A 19,248-nucleotide genomic window follows, 5' to 3' on the forward strand; every position below is an offset into this window, starting at 1 on the left:
CGTCAGACCGATCAGCCATTTCCCGGCCCTCCTTACCTTCTTGCGGGGTGAGCGGTGCTTCACTCGCGTCCCCCATTCCCTTCGGAAAGTCCAAGTCCGTCTCTTCAGAGACGAAGGCACAAACAGCGGGACACGGACCTCTTCCTTCCCAGAACACACCGAGGTCGATCACGTGTTCCTCGCCGGCCGTCAACATGCGGAAGTTGCCTTTAATGCTCGTCGGCTCGAACAGGAGCGTGTCACTATCTTCGGGAATATCTCCATTTTCCTGCAGAGCCTCCAAGTGATCTTTTCCGAGGTACATGAACGGGACAAAGTGAGTTATTTTAAATGGATTATTTGTTAAATTCCCGGCACGTACCTTAGAGCGATCGTCTGTACACGGAGGTTTCTCCCGACTTATGTAGCTGCTCCGTCGCTCCTCCCGGGCGTCGGCCATTTCGAGCATGGCTCTCCCGCTGGCGATGTCGCTCTGCTTGTCCTTCTTCTTCCCCATATCGGACGTGGTGAAGGTAGGTTCAGGCGACGTTGCTGCGTGACTGGACGTTGTCCTCTTAGGGTTCTGTCCACAGTAAAAAATTTTAAATACAGGTCCTCTGCCAACTGATGGCCAGAGAATCCTGCCGAAACTACGCCAACTGTGACAGATTAAGGTCTCCGTGACCCCTTGAACCCTCAGACTAGACGTCAGACACCAGATAAAAGTCCAAATAATGGTTTATTATTAATAATAATAATAACAATAATAATAAATGTGCACAAAGCACCCTCCACTCCACAATACTCAAATAATAATAATTCCAATAAACAATACAATAATCAATCCTCCACTCCCAGACACGTTGCCACCCTTCCACCCAGCTCAGCTCAACATCTGGGATTTCCCATCGTCCTTTTATATTCCTTGACCCGGAAGTGTTTCCCATCTTACAGTCCATGTGATTTCTTATCACTTCCGGGTCAGATAAAAAGTTCTTCTTTTCAACCCGGAAACACGTTGTTCCCTCTGGTCATATGATTATGACGTGCTTCCGGGTTACAGGGCACGTATAAGTCCTTGAGCCTCCCTGCAGCGTCCTCTGGTGGGACCCACGGTGTCCAGCAGGGTTGGGAATAAAAACTCCATTGTCCATAATTCCCTGCTGGTCTTCGGGGCACTTCCATGCTACAGGGAGGGCTCCATCTAGCGGCCTGGGGGTATTGGCCGGTGTAAATGGCCAGCCATCCCTCACAGTATATAATAAAAATATCATGAATACTGCTATTTTAACCAAAGTCTAAATATCAAAGACAATAAATGATCATGGTTGCTTTTGTATTGTGATATATCTGTGTGCTTCAGCTGCCAGTTCGCGTGAAAATATGAGACCATTAAACTGTGCCATTGTGTATGATGTAAGCATATTTAATAAGGCCAGGCAGGGAAGTGTCTCAGTAGGATAAAATCCATTTTGTAAGTCTGGTTAAGGAATTCTCAGATGAATTGATTGGTAGTTAATAAAATCAGTAATTGGGTGTTTGTGATGATAAAGTTACACTTGCATGTTATATAAAATTTTTAATATTTATAGTATGAGCTTGTTTGAACTCCTGTATAGTCTGCACCAGAAAAGGAAAAAAGAAAGTCTCGTGCACTTTATGTAACATTATCTCACTTCAAATAAAGCTTTTCATATTATCCATTATGCATGGCAGTTCCTGCTCTCAGTGGTATTTTTCCTACCTTCTTGACGTCAGTTGCCATTTCCAGGAGTTGCCCTGGTAACGGCCAACCTCCCCTGGAGATATGGCTGGTGGATAAGACAGCACTGATTTTTTTTTTTTTGTTTTAGGGTTTTATCAAAAAAAGCACAAAAAAAAAATTGTTAGTTTTTAATTGTATTGCAGTAGTGGTTTTAGGCCCTGTTAGTGAATTGTTTATTTTGGAAATAAGCTAAAATAAGTTCTATTGTTATTTGAATTAATAAATACTATTTTTTTCTTTTTTATGTTTTATACAATATGAGTGTACAGATATAAATACAGTACATAAATAATAATATAAAATAATGTTGTATAAGCTGTAGAACCTAGGTTTATTTTCTTTATTTGGATTTAAATTTTAAGAAGTGGTACTTTGTAATTTCCTTGACTTTTTATTGTCAAATTTAATTCCTTGTAGACTTAATTGATAATTATACCATTTATTGCCATCATTTTATATAAGCAACTTAGATTGTTGTCAACAACCAATTTCTTATTACATCAACAAAGAGTAGTTTTTGACAGCTTTCATTGCACTATGACACCTGGTACTCCTTGACAATACCATTTTTATGCATATGTATATGGATATCAGAACATTGTTAGCTTGTCCCTTTAAGAACTGAATCTGTCTGAAGCTTGTTAAGTCCAAGCGAATAAATACATTAAAATTTTATAGATCCCCAATGGTTTGAATTTGTTATCTCCACCTTATTCCGCCTACAATAACTGTTTTTCTGCATCTCATTAACGCAGAGCTAAATAGTAAACATTTAGCCTTGGTGATTAAGAAAATGTGCTATGTTACAGCATGATGTAGAAAAGCTGCAGCTATTTCTGTTGATTTAAAGCAACACCTTTTGACAATATCGTTCATTTTTGTAAGCCATGTTTAGTGTTTACTGCTGAGTTTATAATAACAAGAAAGCAATAAACATTAGTATCACAGACTGCTCATTCTTCACTAGACCCTTTCATTTTACACTCATTAAATGGATTTGAATTGTTGTTACTCTTTTACTCTGAAAATGTGCTTTGTACTTTCAAAGTGAATTTAGCAGCAGTGTGTGCAAAAGGTTATCTGCTATGGAGCAAAGAGGAGGCAATTGAAATGCAGACAGGGTACTTGCTTCAAGCTGCAGAGCTATTTTTAGACCCAGTGATGCTTTTTTTAGAAACCAATCTATTGATGTTCTATTTTTTTTTTCCTCGAGTACCACTTGTCTTTCATTTTCTTTCTTTTTCTTTTTAGGTTTAAAATAGTATGGTAAAATTTAGAGAGACAATTTTTGACTGGAAAAAAACAATTTAATAAAATACATAACAGAAGAAATAACTTCAGCCAAAAAGCAGTAAAATATATATATACGTATGTATGTGTTTCTGAAGAAGTATATAAGGAGCATTACAGTTTATATTTAAGTATTTTAGTGTTTTATTATTTAGTAACCTTCTTCATTTTTCAACTGTTCCCATTAGGGGAACCGCAGATCAGCACATCATCTTATTCCATATCTTCCAAAATGAATAATTAAAATTAGGGAACACTAATTAACATAGAATAAAAGTAAGGTCCGATGGCCAGGGAGGACAGAAAAAAAACAAAAAAAAAAACTCCAGACGGCTGGAGAAAAAAAATAAACTCTGCAGGGGTTCCAGGCCACAAGACTGCTCAGCCCCCTCTAGGCATTCTATCTAACATAAATGACCTCAATCAGTCCTCATTGTATTCAGGGATCTCATGGAAGAATTTGATGATGATGGTCATGTGGACATCGGGCCTTTAATCCATCAATGTAAGGACATCACAGTGCTTTGATTAGGTGGTGGTGGCACAGATCACCACCACAGAAAACTGGAAAAAGAACAGAAGAGAAAGTAGGGGTTAGTACGGATTATACCCACCACACACATTACACCCAGCATCTGCATGTCTTCTCTCACCACATCATTAGTAATACATTTGTTTAAATATCAGAATGTTTACAGGTATTTCACCAGTTGTCCAAGTTTTAAACTAATCATTTTTTAACAGTTAAATGATGGATGAGTAGTTTGATTGCCATTACCTGCCCAAATAGACATAACTATAAAAATACCAGGGCACCCTTAATTTATTACTTCTTCATATGCTGAATGCTTTGTTTGTACTATTGTTTAATTCAAGCAAGACGTGCATAAATCAGCATATTTTATAAGATAATTTATCCTGTAATGAATTATTGCCCTGTCCAGAGCTGTATCTTCCCTTTTGCACAGTGCTACTTGGTTATGGTACCACCTCCAACCTCATTTTAAATGGGATTAAACAGGTTTAGGAAATGCAAATGTGCTATGTTTACATCAGTGATGCTCCTGTCAATGTTTGCCTTAAGTGACTCTGGCAGGAGTGTCCAGATTGGTCAATTTCAAAAAATAACTTTTCCTCAGGTTCTGATTTTCTAAGCATCATGGTAATGAAGTTGTAGATTTCCTCTAGGCAAAATATTACTGTACATGAGGCAATGCTTATATAGTTATCTTGCTGGAAAATGATGTGAAAAATAGAGAGGATAGGCAGAGTTTAAGAGAGATAAGAGTAAAATATCGACTTTTACATTAAAGAAGGCAGAGTAATAAACTGAAGATTGAGAATCTTTGGAATCTTCTGCAAGGAAAGAAAAAATAGAAATAATATATTATCCAGCTGAGCTGAGAAGAAAATACTCCTGCAACTGACTAGGAACAGAATTCTGACAGAGACCCATGTCTTCTACTGTAATTAAAGGAGAAGCTGCTTTGATGAGTTTAGAACTTTTCATTTTGTCCTTTAATTAAAAGGATGTTTCTTATGTGCATGTGAGCAGTGAGCAAACTTATGTTTAGTACATTTTCAAATGGAAGAGGAAAAGATTGTCTTAAAATACATAGATGCTCATTTTGATAGATTAGAATCTGTCCTCACTGCTTAGTAAAAAAATACACTTTTTATCTCAACAGCCAGGTTTACGTTTAAGTCTGTTAGCCATATATTTCCTTGGTAAACATCTTAAGCACATTTTATTTTATCACAATTGTGGGTTGTAATTAAAACAAACCTTTTGTTTGTTTTAGCTTTTTTTTAATGCTGCATGTATATATGCCAGGTATATTTTGGATAAATGTTTTGTGTTCATATTTTATAAGTAAAACAGTATTTGTTTAATCAATTATTTATTCTAATTAAACAGTTTTATAAGCTTGCAATATTTAATTTTGTTTAAACTATGAAGAAATACACCTGTGGTATACAGTATGGTCACCAAATAGATTTGATCTGGGGCCAAATTCTTGCAGAGCTAATACTCTTTGGTTCTTAACAGACATGTTTCCTCATTTACTCCTGGGCACACTTATCTAGTCACCCACTTATTGACATCATATTCAAACTTAAGTCAATTTAAACCTGTCAAATGTATATCTATGTAAGATAAGGATTCATCAAGCATATGTTGCACTAAATTAATTCTGGTTTTAGTATTGTTGAAAACAAGCAAGATCAATCAATTAAATTAATATTTTTTCTCATGAAAATATGCAGTGCTTTTATGTGATAAACTTCTTTCTGTCCATTCTGCATGAAAAATGAGATCGAAATTTTTGGACACCACTACAAAGTACATTGAATAAGTAACATATAGAAAAATAATTTTTTGTTCGAGTATTCCTTTGCCTGAGTCTAGAGAGTCCTGCATTTCTTTGGATGTTCCTTTGGGATTCTTTGTGCCTTCTTGAATGAGTTATTGCTGTAACCTTGGAGCAATTTTGGCTGGCCAGCATTTTCTGGTAAGATTCATGACTTTTCTAAATGTACTTCGTTTGGACATAATCCTCTAGGATTTCCTTTGAGATGTAGGTATTCTTCTAGAAACCTTATAGTGACTATTCACTCTCATGGTAAGGGCTAATTTATGGTGAGGTTTAAATTCAAAACCACTGGTGGTATACAGTTAGCTGGGACTAATTATCAATTAATCTAGGTTAGCAGTTTCAGCCAGTAACTAAGGTGGCAGTTGCCATTTGACACATGCAATACAGATGATGGATAACTTTATTATTTAATTTCATTAAACTGTAAAAAGGCTGTCAAAAGGCTTAAATAAATGTAGCTTTATTAAATCCAGTTCCTTATACAGGTGTTATTACTCCTTCAACAGACTTTCCTCCACAATAAATCCTCTGTCTCTCTTCCAGGCAAGCTTTGTCCACCTTCTCCCGACTCTGGCTCACCCTGGATGAGGCTGGAAAGCTCCTTTTATATCGGGACCTGGGAGTGATTCTGGTGTCAAGTGACTACAGCCTGGCAGCACTTCCGGGTCTGGTGGAACCTCCTTCGAGGCATGCACCTTTTTTATAGTTCCCTCTGGTAGCACCCACACACCCTGACAGGGTTGTTCTCTGAGACTAAATGTCCCAAGGTGCCCTGCAAGAGTCTAAATGGGAGCTCTGCCAGAGGGAAGCTGCAGCCTAGTGTATTGGGGGAACAAACAGCCTCCAGAGACATTCCTTCCCTGTCCTGTCATTTTATCCCAGCCAGGACAGGTACTGAATACACATCTGGCCGGGACGCCTGTCCATCCACCTGGGGCCTTCTGCCCGAGTAAGGAACATGCCCCGATCCTGGTCGGGTTGCCTGTCCATCCCATATGGCACTTACAGGTATTCACTGGTGTGCTTACATTAACTGTCAGTACTCCTAGTGGCAGAATAGGGAAGTAGCAGTGAATACCACACCACGTCAAACACTAACTAGCAGCATGTTCCAGGCTCTACCTACTTGCGTTACTTTACCAGTCATGTAATTTAAGAAGCATCTTTAAAAAACAGTGTGTAATTTCTACTTCATCCTTGTGAATAATGGAATGATATTCACCACTGAGAAAGCTGACTACTTTTGGACTCCTTGGTTAGACAAGCTCTAAGGCCAGGTTTATACTTCACGCGACACGACGCATGCTGCAGAGGACACTCCTGCTACGCAAGCATTGAACTGTTTATACTTGCACGCGTACTCTATGTAAATCTGGAGGAATCCACCAGGTGGCAGTGTGAGATATTATCACGATGAGAACAGGTTTGGCTTCTCTGTGTTGTGAATTGCCTGGAACACCCATTAAATTCCGATGACACCTTAGTGCAATATCTCTGAATAGGATGTTTAATGATTAAATCCATCAATCCAGGGATGTGTCCATTCCAGCTAGCATTTGGCACGAGGCAGAAAAAATCCCTGGATGGAGTCTCTGCTCATCGCAAGGTGAATACAAGCACTCACATACACTAGCGTCATTTTAGTGTAACCAAATCTGCATATCTTTGGAAGGAAACCGGAGCACACTGAGGAAACCCAGCAGGAAAACATGTAAACTCCAGGCAGGGAATTTCAGCGACATGACTCCCTGCAAGACAGCAGCGCTAATGCTCCGCCACTGTGTCACCCCCATGTGTGTAATTATTAACAGTATTCATTACTTAAACAAAATTACTGATTTATCTGTAACATGTAACATACATACTTTAATGCATTTCATCATGAAAGTGATATCAAGTATACATCTAAGGATTCTAAATGTGCAGAGAGTTGGAATATCACACATTTAATGTGCTCGATGTGGCGATCCGCTGCTGTCAGGACCAGATGGAAGCCCTAGAAAAAAAGACGGCACAGAAGACGGTATGTGAGACTTTTAAAATGTATCGTGTCATTACGATCGGGAATATGCGACACTTGAATATAAAAGCACCACGAATACATCTGTATGTCGACATTTTGCTTCACCACATCAAACCATTCATCAAACATCGAAGCGTGCACACTGATCTTGTAGGATCCGCCAAGCTTTCTGTCAAATGTCGATAGTAAACACAGACTCTGACGTCACATTCCAACTTTTAGCACACTGCGCCCCCCCGTCTTTTTGCTGGTACTGCAACTTGCGCATGTGTCGCGTTTATTTCTGAGGCATCAAATGAACGCTGAGAACTCGTGGCAGCCATGATGCGGGCGCGTACGTGTTCTGAGCGGGAAGTATAAACGAGCCCAAAGTTGTTATATGTAAGCCAGTTCTCTATTTCTAAATTTTGACTGACAGTAATATCAAACTCAGTTCACACGTTTTGGGTTCAAATGCAGGCTTTTATAAAATAAAATACCTTACACAATAAAATACCTTACACAGGCTTACCTTCACCAATTGCACAAGTACAATACACTCTTCTTCTTCTTCTTCTTTTTCTCTCCTTCCCTTCTTCCCAGTGAGCATTGTCCACAGTCCGCACCCAACTCCAACTCCTCAAGATGAGGTTAAGCAGCTCCTTTTATCTTAGACTCTGGGCATAGCCCATTGGAAGCTTGTCCTGGTCAAACAGAAGTCCCAGAATGCAGAGATCACAAATCCCCACAACACACCCTGGAAGAACCCATGGAACCTAAATGGGCTGCTCCATAGCACTACAGCATGCCTTGTTGATATCAATTTGAATACTGAGGCACAGAGATGTTGTCATCTAGCATATGGAGCTGTTCTCAACCCCCTGAAACACAACCATGTTGTCCTCCAGATTGGTTAAGGTTTCTTTATCCACCCATACTGGGAACCAACATACTCCTGAAATTGTTGCCTTTTCTTTCCCCTGACCTCCCAGCTAGGTAATGTGCTGGATTCATTGTGATAGGGATAGCAGCCCTGGCATGCCATCAATGGCAGTACTTAAAAAATTAAATACAATATCAAAACAAAATCCAATCATATATTTAAAGAGCAAAATGTAATAATAAAACAGAATCCAAACAGCAAAATGAAAAACATAACAAGTAAAAAAAATGATCTGAGTACAATCCATAAAACAGAACAAAGTACTGTACTCACATTCATTATGTTGAATTTTATGTATATCTTTGCCTGCTTTCCTCAATGCAAGCAAAAATATCTTGTCTAATTGCACATATGACAATAAAACAAGTTAAAAAAACTTTTGGCTTTAAAATTTTATTCTCGAATTTGCCGATATCAATTTTAATCAAAGATTTTTTGAAAACTTTTAAACAGTTTGAATAGCTTCTGAAGATCCATTCCTCCTCATTGATAAGTAGTACAATATTGAATATGTCTTGCTGGAATGTAAGTTTTAACCAGTTTTTATCCTCCAAAGATCACATTATTTCTATACCATTCCTTTTATTGTTTTTCCACAGTCTTGTAAGTTATGGATTTTTTCTACAATGATCTACTTTTTCTGAAACTAAAAACAAACATTTTGCACGGAGAGGCACCTGAGTCTCAGCACTTTGAACGGGTTTAATTTCTGACCTATGTGTCCTTTAAGCTACTATAGTAGTTCAAATACAGGGTGGCGCAGGGAAACAGGAAATTTTAAATTGGCATTCAATGCACGGATATTCCACACTGGATCGGTTGAGCCCCGGGTTAACAATGACCGCCACCAGTACTGTTAGCCAATAGGGTGCTAGCGGAAATTGGGCTACTGTTGGCCGAAGAAGAAGAAGGAGAAGAAGAGGGAGGAAATGTGTCTGGAGGCAGGAGAAAAGGAGGAAAGTAAAGAGAGTGGAACTGAGGGTAGGAACTTTGAATGTTGGCAGTATGGCTGCTAAGGGGGGAGAGTTGGCAGATATGATGGTGAGAAGGAAGGTTGATATATTGTGCGTGCAAGAGACTAAATGGAAAGGGAATAAGGCCAGGTGGATTGGAGGTGGATTCAGATTGTTCTATCATGGTGTGGATGGGAGGAGAAATGGGGTAGGAGTTATTCTGAAGGAACAATATGTCAAGAGGGTTTTGGAGGTGAAAGAGTGTCAGGCAGAGTAATGATTATGAAGCTGTAAATTGGAGGTGTGATGATGAATGTTGTTAGTGCATATGCACCACAAGTTGGGTGTGCAATGGGTAAGAAAGAAGATTTTTGGAGTGAGTTGGATGAAGTGATGAACAGTTTACCCAAGGGACAGAAAGTGGTGATTGGAGCAGATTTCAATGGGCATGTTGGTGAAGGGAACAGTGGAGACAAGGAGGTGATGGGTAGGTATGGTGTCAAGGAGAGGAATGAAGAAGGTCAGAGGGTAGTGGATTTTGCCAAAAGGATGGACATGGCCGTGGTGAATACATATTTTAAGAAGAGGGAGGAACATAGGGTTACGTACAAGAGTGGAGGAAGATGCACACAGGTAGATTACATCCTATGCAGAAGAGTTGATCTGAAGGAGGTTGAAGACTGCAAAGTGGTGACAGGGGAAAGTGTAGTTAAGCAGCATAGGATGGTGGTCTGTAGGATGACGTTGGAGATCAAGAAGAGGAAGAGACTGAGGGCAGAGCCAAGGATCAAATGGTGGAAGTTGAAAAAGGAAGACTGCAAGGTTGAGTTTAGGGAGGAGGTGAGACAGGCACTAGGTGGCAGTGAAGAGTTACCAGACAGCTGGGAAACTACAGCAGATGTAGTAAGGGTGACAGCAAGAAGGGTGCTTGGTATGACATCTGGAAAGAGGAAGGAGAAAAAGGAAACCTGGTGGTGGAATGAGGAAATACAGAAGAGTATATAGAGGAAGAGGGTGGCAAAGAAGAAGTGGGATAGTCAGAGAGATGCAGAAAGTAGACAAGAGCACAAGGAGATAAGGCGCAAGGTGAAGAGAGAGGTGGCAAAGGCTAAAGAAAAGGTGTATGACAAGTTGTATGAGAGGTTGGACACTAAGGAGGGAGAAAAGGACCTGTACCGATTGGCTAGACAGAGGGACCAAGCTGGGAAAGATGTGCTGCAGGTTAGGGTGATAAAGGATAAAGATGGAAACATACTCACAAGCGAGGAGAGTGTGTTGAGCAGATGGAAAGAGTACTTTGAGAGGCTGATGAATGAAGAGAACGAGAGAGAGAAGAGGTTGGATGATGTGGAGATAATGAATCAGGAAGTGCAACAGATTAGCAAGGAGGAAGTAAGGACAGCTATGAAGAGGGTGAAAAATGGAAAGGCCGTTGGTCCAGATCACATACCTATGGAAGCATGGAGGTGTTTAGGAGAGATGGCAGTGGAGTTTTTAACCATATTGTTTAATGGAATCTTGGAAATTGAGAGGATGCCTGAGGAGTGGAAAAGAAGTGTACTGGTGCCGATATTTAAGAATAAGGGGGATGTGCAGGACTGCAGTAACTACAGGGGAATAAAATAGATGAGCCACAGCATGAAGTTATGGGAAAGAGTAGTGGAAGCTAGGTTAAAAAGTGAGGTGATGATTAGTGAGCAGCAGTATGGTTTCATGCCAAGAAAGAGCACCACAGATGCAATGTTTGCTCTGAGGATATTGATGGAGAAGTTTAGATAAGGCCAGAAGGAGTTGCATTACGTCTTTGTGGACCTGGAGAAAGCATATGACAAGGTGCCTCGAAAGGGGCTGTGGTATTGTATGAGGAAGTCGGGAGTGACAGAGAAGTATGTAAGAGTTGTACAGGATATGTATGAGGGAAGTGTGACAGTGGTGAGGTCTGCGGTAGGAGTGATGGATGCATTCAAGTTGGAGGTGGGATTACATTAGGGATTGGATCTGAGCCCTTTATTTGCAATGTTGATGGACAGGTTGACAGACGAGATTAGACAGGAGTCCCCGTGGACTATGATGTTTGCCGATGACATTGTGATCTGTAGTGATAGTAGGGAGCAGGTTGAGAAGTCCCCGGAGAGGTGGAGATATGCTCTATAGAGGAGAGGAATGAAGGTCAGTAGGAACAAGACAGAATACATGTGTGTAAATGAGAGGGAGGTCAGTGGAATGGTAAGGATGCAGGGAGTAGAGTTGGCAAAGGTGGATGAGTTTAAATACTTGGGATCAACAGTACAGAGTAATGGGGTTTGTGGAAGAGAGGTGAAAAAGAGAGTGCAGGCAGGGTGGAATGGGTGGAGAAGAGTGTCTTGAGTAATTTGTGACAGACGGGTATAGCAAGAGTAACATTGAACGTCTACAGGACGGTAGTGAGACCAGCTGTGTTATATGGGTTGGAGACAGTGGCACTGACAAGAAAGCAGGAGACAGAGCTGGAGGTAGCAGAGTTAGAAGATGCCTAGATTTGGCACTGGGTGTGACGAAGATAGATAGGATTAGAAATGAGTACATTAGAGGGTCAGCTCAAGTTGGACGGTTGGGAGACAAAGTCAGAGAGGCGAGATTGCGTTGGTTTGGACATGTGCAGAGGAGAGATGCTGGGTATATTGGGAGAAGGATGCTAAGGATAGAGCTTACAGGGAAGAGGAAAAGAGGAAGGCCTAAGCGAAGGTTTATGGATGTGGTGAGAGAGGACATGCACATGATGGGTGTAACAGAACATGATGCAGAGGACAGAAAGATATGGAAGAAGATGATCAGCTGTGGCAACCCCTATCGGGAGCAGCCGAAAGAAGAAGAAGAATCAATATTCATTCAATATTCATTTTATGTTTTGAAGAAAACATCATGAAGGTGTTGTCCATTTCTCCGTACACATTCTGACAGCCTGTTGTGGAAATTCTGCATTGCTCGATGTAACATGTCAAGGGGAATACCAGTGATTTCCTCTTTAGTCCTCCTTTTTAGTTCAGCCATGGTTGCAGAACGTGTGTTATACACTTGGCTTTGAAGATGTCCTCACAGAAAAAAATCACAAACCGTGAGATCTGGGGATCTCAGAAGCCATGGAATGTCACTGTTGCATGAAACGACGCGCCTTCCAAACAATCGTCGAATAGCTGTCGACCTGTTGAAACCACATGTTTCCGATATTCAGATGTGCAAAGTTTTGCAACCTCCACACAAAAAATGTTTCAAGCATAGCAACATACCGATTGAATGTAACTGTGATTGCAATGCCCTCCTCATTTTCAAAAAAGTAAAGGCCTATGACACTGTGCGATGACACAGCACACCATATTGTAACCTTGGTGCTGTGTAATGGACACTTGTGAAGCTCAGAAGGATTTTCCTGTGCCCAGTAACAGAAAGTCTGTTTGTTGACATATCCGTTAAGGTGAAAATAGGTTTTGTCCAACATCCACAAGTTGTTAAAGAAATTGGCATCCTTGTTTACTTTAGCCGACAATTGTTCACAAAACTGTTGATGCAACACATGGTCGTTGGGTTTGCGTTCCTGCACAATCTGTAATTTGTAGGGGTGGAACTTCAACTCGTGAAGTATTTTTTGCCTGCTTTATCACCCCAACTGTAGCAATGATGCATGTTGTCGAACAGAGTGGCGAGGGCTCCTCATGATGGGAGCTCGAACTGCTTCAATATTCTCTGTTGTGTTGGCCATTCGACCATCAACTGGGGACTTCTTTTTTTAAGGCTGAACCTGTTACTTCGAAATTATGCACCCATGTTATAATCACATGAGCGGACAGGACATAATCATGACGTCCTAACTAGTAATGACCCAGAAATTCCCTTTGCGCTGCAGTCACACTATCACCATTCTTATAAGAGGCTTTCACAGCGAATGCTTATTGCGCACCACTCCACTGTTCCATTATAACTAATCGCAAGGGGTTTTAAACGAGGTTGCATTGGTCCCAAACAACTGCCGATGCTGCAGGGTCACCAACACCTAGTTCCAAAATTTTTGTTGATTGCTGTATTGTTGAGAAATCGCACCATGTTCCACCTTAAGTCACACATTTTGCACTATGGTAAATGCCGATGATCAGCTGTAAAACCATGATGTTTGGTTTACAAGGGCCATCAGAAGCAGCCCCCTAATATGTAAGTTAAAGGTGATCTCCACTAGTTATTCACACAGGGACTGACTGTAAACAATACAAAGCAGAACGTTACCTGGTGACGTCAACTAATATCTTCTCTCACTCAGCTTTCACCATACTGCCCAGCACTGCTTTCACACCCACACTCCTCCCGTCCACAGTTCAAATCCTGCCTACAAAGAAACTGTGTTAATATATAAAAAACTTGAGGTTGAGAGCACGCGCTGATACAGCGCATTGCTGCACCCACCACATGACAAATCAACTCAGGATCCCAGATTAGGACCTGAGTGCAGCTATGCGACAGGTGACACCTCAGCACCACACTAGTTCAGATGGAGTGGAACAGTGTGAAGTAAGATTAAAAATGTAAACTTTCTCTCCAGCTTGTTTTTGATTTGTAACAGCCTGTTAAGTGTAATTATGAGTGCTATAGTGGGGATATGGGACACGATCTTCAGATGTATATAATAAACCTTCTGAAAGTGAGAATAGGGTCACAGTACAACCCTTTCACAATAAAATAATTAGTAAATCTTTATTAGCCTTTTACGAATGAGTTTGAATAGGTTAGTGAGTGTGGCCTATGATAACTGGTGTCATATCTAAGGCTGGTTCATCAATTCTTTCCATTGTTGCTAAGGATTCTGTACAGTACTTGAAAAAACTAGGTAAAGAAAATGAATGAATGGAATGAAACACTTTTTACAATATATAGTATGATTACATCTTGCCTGAAGAAGGGACCTGAGTTGCATCGAAAAATTGCATATTGTAATCTTTTTAGTTAGCCAATTAAAGTTGTCATTTTACTTGACTTCTCACTAGTGTGTGAAACTAGAAAGCAAATGAATATGTTGTAAATATCAGCATCCCATATAAGCTATATATATATATAAATATATATGTATGGCTTTACTAACTGCTGCTGACCACTGCAGACTAAACTACCATGTTACAAAATATAATGAAATATAATTACTAAACTTGCCAGAAAAATTCTTTACAGGAGATTGTCCGAATTAGCTTTTTTTCTAGACATGTAGAGATTAAAGACATTAATTTTCCAGATGTTTGGCCTAGACAAGCTTCAGTGCATATATGGAGGTGAAACAATAGTCTCAAATTCTGCAGTAAATCCAGGGTGGCTTGTGAATCAGCTGCTGTGGCTCAGTATTAATCTGTGAGCTCTGAGTAATGCAAACAATGTCTAATAGTACTGCTGTCCCATCTAATCCTGTAGTGGTCACATTCAGATGCCGCAGGCCTGAGCCATGTAATAAAAATATTTTAATATAATGAAACTATATATGTAATTGCAAAAATGCATGTGTGCGTCATAGCAATATTTTTGCAAAGTACAAATTAACCATATGTAATTTAGATGTACAGTTGTGCTTCTTACTCAATATAAGTAATAACAAATGCCCTAATGCTCTCTTTTCATCTCTAATCTATTGATTATGCCTCTTGCAGAGACTAGGGGAAGTCTTTCCTGCTGTTCACTTTCATTGATAGCATTAACTATTCAAGAGTTCCGAATGATAAAGTTCCCATCTTGAATTATGACTCATGGGTGGCCTGTTTCAAGTACAAAGAAGTACAAAATTATTTAACGTTCTGTGCTGTATGACTCCTTCAAAACTGCCATCCCAGAATTCACAAACAGTCATTTAAGTGATATACTTAAGGGTAGGCATTCATAAGACTCAGAAGGAAATGCTAGAATTGTTTTATTGTCACTTTATTTCATGTGAGACAAATCACAAACTCTTTAGCAGAGCCATACAGCTTGCCAGGGTGTAAATGGTATTCTACTACCTAGTAGATTCCAAACACAATAAATTTTTGTAACAGAGTCAGGATTTTTTCAACTGTACTGAGACGTTATTGAACATGGAATTGGGCTATTTGATTATTGGGGGCCATGAATAATGTGGAAAATTCTTCAGCTTCTGGTCTTTTATTGTTTTGTCTTTTATTGTTTTGTCTTTTTGAACCTTAAACCACAAATCACCGTGCAACTAAGTTTCGTAGTTTGGTGTAACCAGTAGGGGACGTTACTGAGCCCCAAAATCTCAGACACAGTAATGTTCAACACTGTCCCGGGTTTACATAAAGGACTTTATTTATCACCAACACACTTCCAATCGAGCACCAGCCAAAATCAACAGAAGAATATAAGAACCAAGCAATTTGTTCTCTTCTCCTTTCCTCCATTTGAGTGTTGCCCACTGACTACTGATCCCTCGAGGTTATGTAGCAGACTTCTTTTAAGCTGGACCTGGGAATGCTTCTGGTGTCAAAGCAGTGGTCATCTGGAGCACTTCCGGGTCATACGGAAATGAGGGCAGTCATCCATAGGCAGCAACCTCTTGTGGCACCCAAGCACCCTGAAAGGACTGCTCTTTTGCACTCTTAACTTCCATGCAACCCTACATAAGTCCTAACTGGGACCAGCCTGGAGGAACACTACCATCTATTGTACGGGGGACTGAACTACTTCTGACATCCATGTTTGCCCAGTCCATCAATTATCCTTCTAGCATGGCTGGGATAAGAATCGCCAACCTTCCCGGCTGGGTTACAGCTTCTTCTGCATTGCCCTTCCAGTATGGTTTCCCAGCTAGGTAAGGATTTTCTCTCTATCCTATTTGAGATGTCAGTCCTTTTGTCCAGGCATTTACCCTATTAAAAAAAAAGGATGCAAACAAATTTTATAAAAATATATGTATGTAAGCAATTGTTACGTATACAGATCTTGGTTAATTTAAAAGTGTTTCTCAACCCCCAATAAAACTAAAGTAATTTATGTGCTTAACAACCTAGTCATTAATCGCTACATGCTTCTTAAATGGGCTTCTTGTACTGAGGGTAACCATAGGCAGAGATCATTGCACAGAATACATTAAATTCAAATTATGACAGGTCTCTGAATATTTCAAATGCTAAGATTTATATTGAAAGTATATGATTTTGATTTTTATTAAAAGCAAGTAACATTCCATACAATCAAGTCAAACTTAACAAGACTAAACTCAATTCAGCCCTCACCCAAGAGAAAGAGAGGTTGGCCAGCAGCCAGAGTACAATTTAAGAGTAGAAAAGAGGGGAGAGAATCCTTTTCCTCAATTTATATGCTTATTCTAAAATGTTATTAATTAGATCCTGCCAGGCTTTCAAAAAGTTTTGAACAGATCCTCTAAGTGAGAATTACATTTTTTTCAGTTTCAAATAGTATATAACATCAGTTACCCACTGACTTAAAAGAAGTGGTCTAGAATTCTTCCAGCTGAGCAAGATAAGTCTACGTGCTAGTAGTGAAGTAAAGGCAATTACAGTTTGTTTGTCCTTCTCCACTTTAAGCTCATCTGGGAGTATATCAACCACAACTGTTTGGAGTGATTGTGACAACAAGGCTGTCTGATAGGCATTTTAAGATTTTTGTCCAGAATGATGTTAATTTGGTGCACGTCTGTATTAATGTGATATTTCCCTTTACTTACCCTTTATCTAGGGGTAAGTGTACTCATCAGATTTGTTACCGGGTTGATCTACTGTTGCACCTTAAGATGAACACATGCATACATAGCTATACACATACACACAGAAACTCAACAGTGCCCTATGAATGACAAACACACAGTTGGTTAATCACTAGCACTTTAAACCACGCAAGTGCCTTAGGAATAACACAGCCTATCACTCTCTCAGCACTTCAAGAGACTTACTTATTATCAGCACGAACAACATACAATGTTTTAAAGATATCTCAGACCTAAATATTACTTTTGGTCTCCAAGAATACATTTAAACATACGAAGGCTCAGCATCCTTGACTATAGACCATATATCAGCCAAGAATGCCTTACTTTACATACTGTTCCCTACTTTTGGATGGAACTGTCACCCTCAGCCCTTAATAAACCTTGGAGCACAGAGGTAATAGCAAATCTCCGGCTGCTCCAGGTGCTCAAAGAAATCTACCTTATTACTCCAATCACTCTAGACCAGGGGTCTCCAATGCGTCACTTGCAAGCTACTGGTAGCTCGCAACCTCTTTCCAAGTAGCTTGCCAAAGGGTTAATGAATCCTAGATAAATTTGAAAACTTGATTAGTCAAATTAGGAGTGGGCGGTCTTTCCAAAAAATCATATCACGATCCACAATCTGAATTGCAATCTATCTTTTCAATGTGGCATACACTTAAAAGAATATCCGGACTCAAACTCGTCAAGACCTAAGTAACACTTTGTTTTAAATATCAAACATAGTTGAATTCAATTGTTCTCACATTCGCTAGCTAAGTGGAGTTAAGGAACATGCCCCAAAGCTGGCGAGTGAGTGAGGAAGGCCCCTCTCCTCGGCCCGCTACCTTTTTTTCGGATTCAAGCAAATAAATCGGTACCACAAGCAAACTATGAAACATACAGTAGTGAAATGAGAGAAGTCACAAAATCAACTGGAATGTTTAAGTAAATTATAGAAAAAAACCCGATCTAAATCCGTTAAGTACTTCTCTCGTGAAAAGCGGACAGACGTACAGACAGACATTGGATTTTATATATTATATATTAGTAAACCTTCAAATAATGTGCAGTTAAAGTCTCAACAGCATTCTCAGCATTTCTGGAGCGTAGTAGAGCCAGATAACTATAAGAATCTTCACCAAGCAGCTCTGAAAATGTCTGCTTTTTTGGGTCTACAGACCTCTGTGAGTCTGCCTTTTCTGACATGAATGTCATGAAATCAAAGTTCAGAACAAGACTGATAGATGAACATTTAAATGACTCCATTAGAGTGAACCTAAGTGGCTACACTCTATCATACACCTCTCTTGCAGAATCCATGAAGTGCCAGTCATCTCACTAACTAAAAAACACATCACACATGCAACTGGACATGTGAATACTACAGGTGCTGGTCATAAAATTAGAATATCATGACAAAGTTGATTTATTTCAGTAATTCCATTCAAAAAGTGAAACTTGTATATTAGATTCATTCATTACACACAGACTGATGTATTTCAAATGTTTATTTCTTTTAATGTTGATGATTATAACTGACAACTAATGAAAGTCCCAAATTCAGTATCTCAGAAAATTAGAATATCAATTAAGACCAATGCAAAAAAAAGGATTTTTAGAAATGTTGGCCAACTGAAAGGTATGAAAATGAAAAGTATGAGCATGTACAGCACTCAATATTTAGTTGGGGCTCCTTTGGCCTGGATTACTGCAGCAATGCGGCGTGGCATGGAGTCGATCAGTCTGTGGCACAGCTCAGGTGTTATGAGAGCCCATGTTGCTCTGATAGTGGTCTTCAGCTCTTCTGAATTGTTGGGTCTGGCGTATTGCATCTTCCTCTTCACAATACCCCATAGATTTTCTATGGGGTTAAGGTCAGACAAGTTTGCTGGCCAATCAAGAACAGGGATACCATGGTCCTTAAACCAGGTACTGGTAGCTTTGGCACTGTGTGCAGGTGCCAGGTCCTGTTGGAAAATGAAATCTGCATCTCCATAAAGTTCGTCAGCAGCAGGAAGCATGAAGTGCTCTAAAACTTCCTGGTAGACGGCTGCGTTGACCTTGGACCTTCAGAAAACACAATGGACCAACACCAGCAGATGACATGGCACCCCAAACCATCACTGACTGTGGAAACTTTACACTGGACCTCACGCAACGTGGATTCTGTGCCTCTCCTCTCTTCCTCCAGACTCTGGGACCTTAATTTCCAAAGGAAATGCAAAAT

At 39.9% G+C, this 19,248-nt stretch overlaps 1 protein-coding gene across 1 annotated transcript in view; it reads left to right on the forward strand.

Moving 5' to 3' along the window:
* LOC114646404 (guanine nucleotide-binding protein subunit beta-4) overlaps nucleotides 1-19,248 on the forward strand; it is a 184,057-nt gene that overhangs the window by 26,833 nt on the left and 137,976 nt on the right. The window lies entirely within an intron of this gene.

The sequence above is a fragment of the Erpetoichthys calabaricus genome, chromosome 2 (assembly GCF_900747795.2).
Source record: "Erpetoichthys calabaricus chromosome 2, fErpCal1.3, whole genome shotgun sequence".
NCBI lineage: Eukaryota > Metazoa > Chordata > Cladistia > Polypteriformes > Polypteridae > Erpetoichthys > Erpetoichthys calabaricus.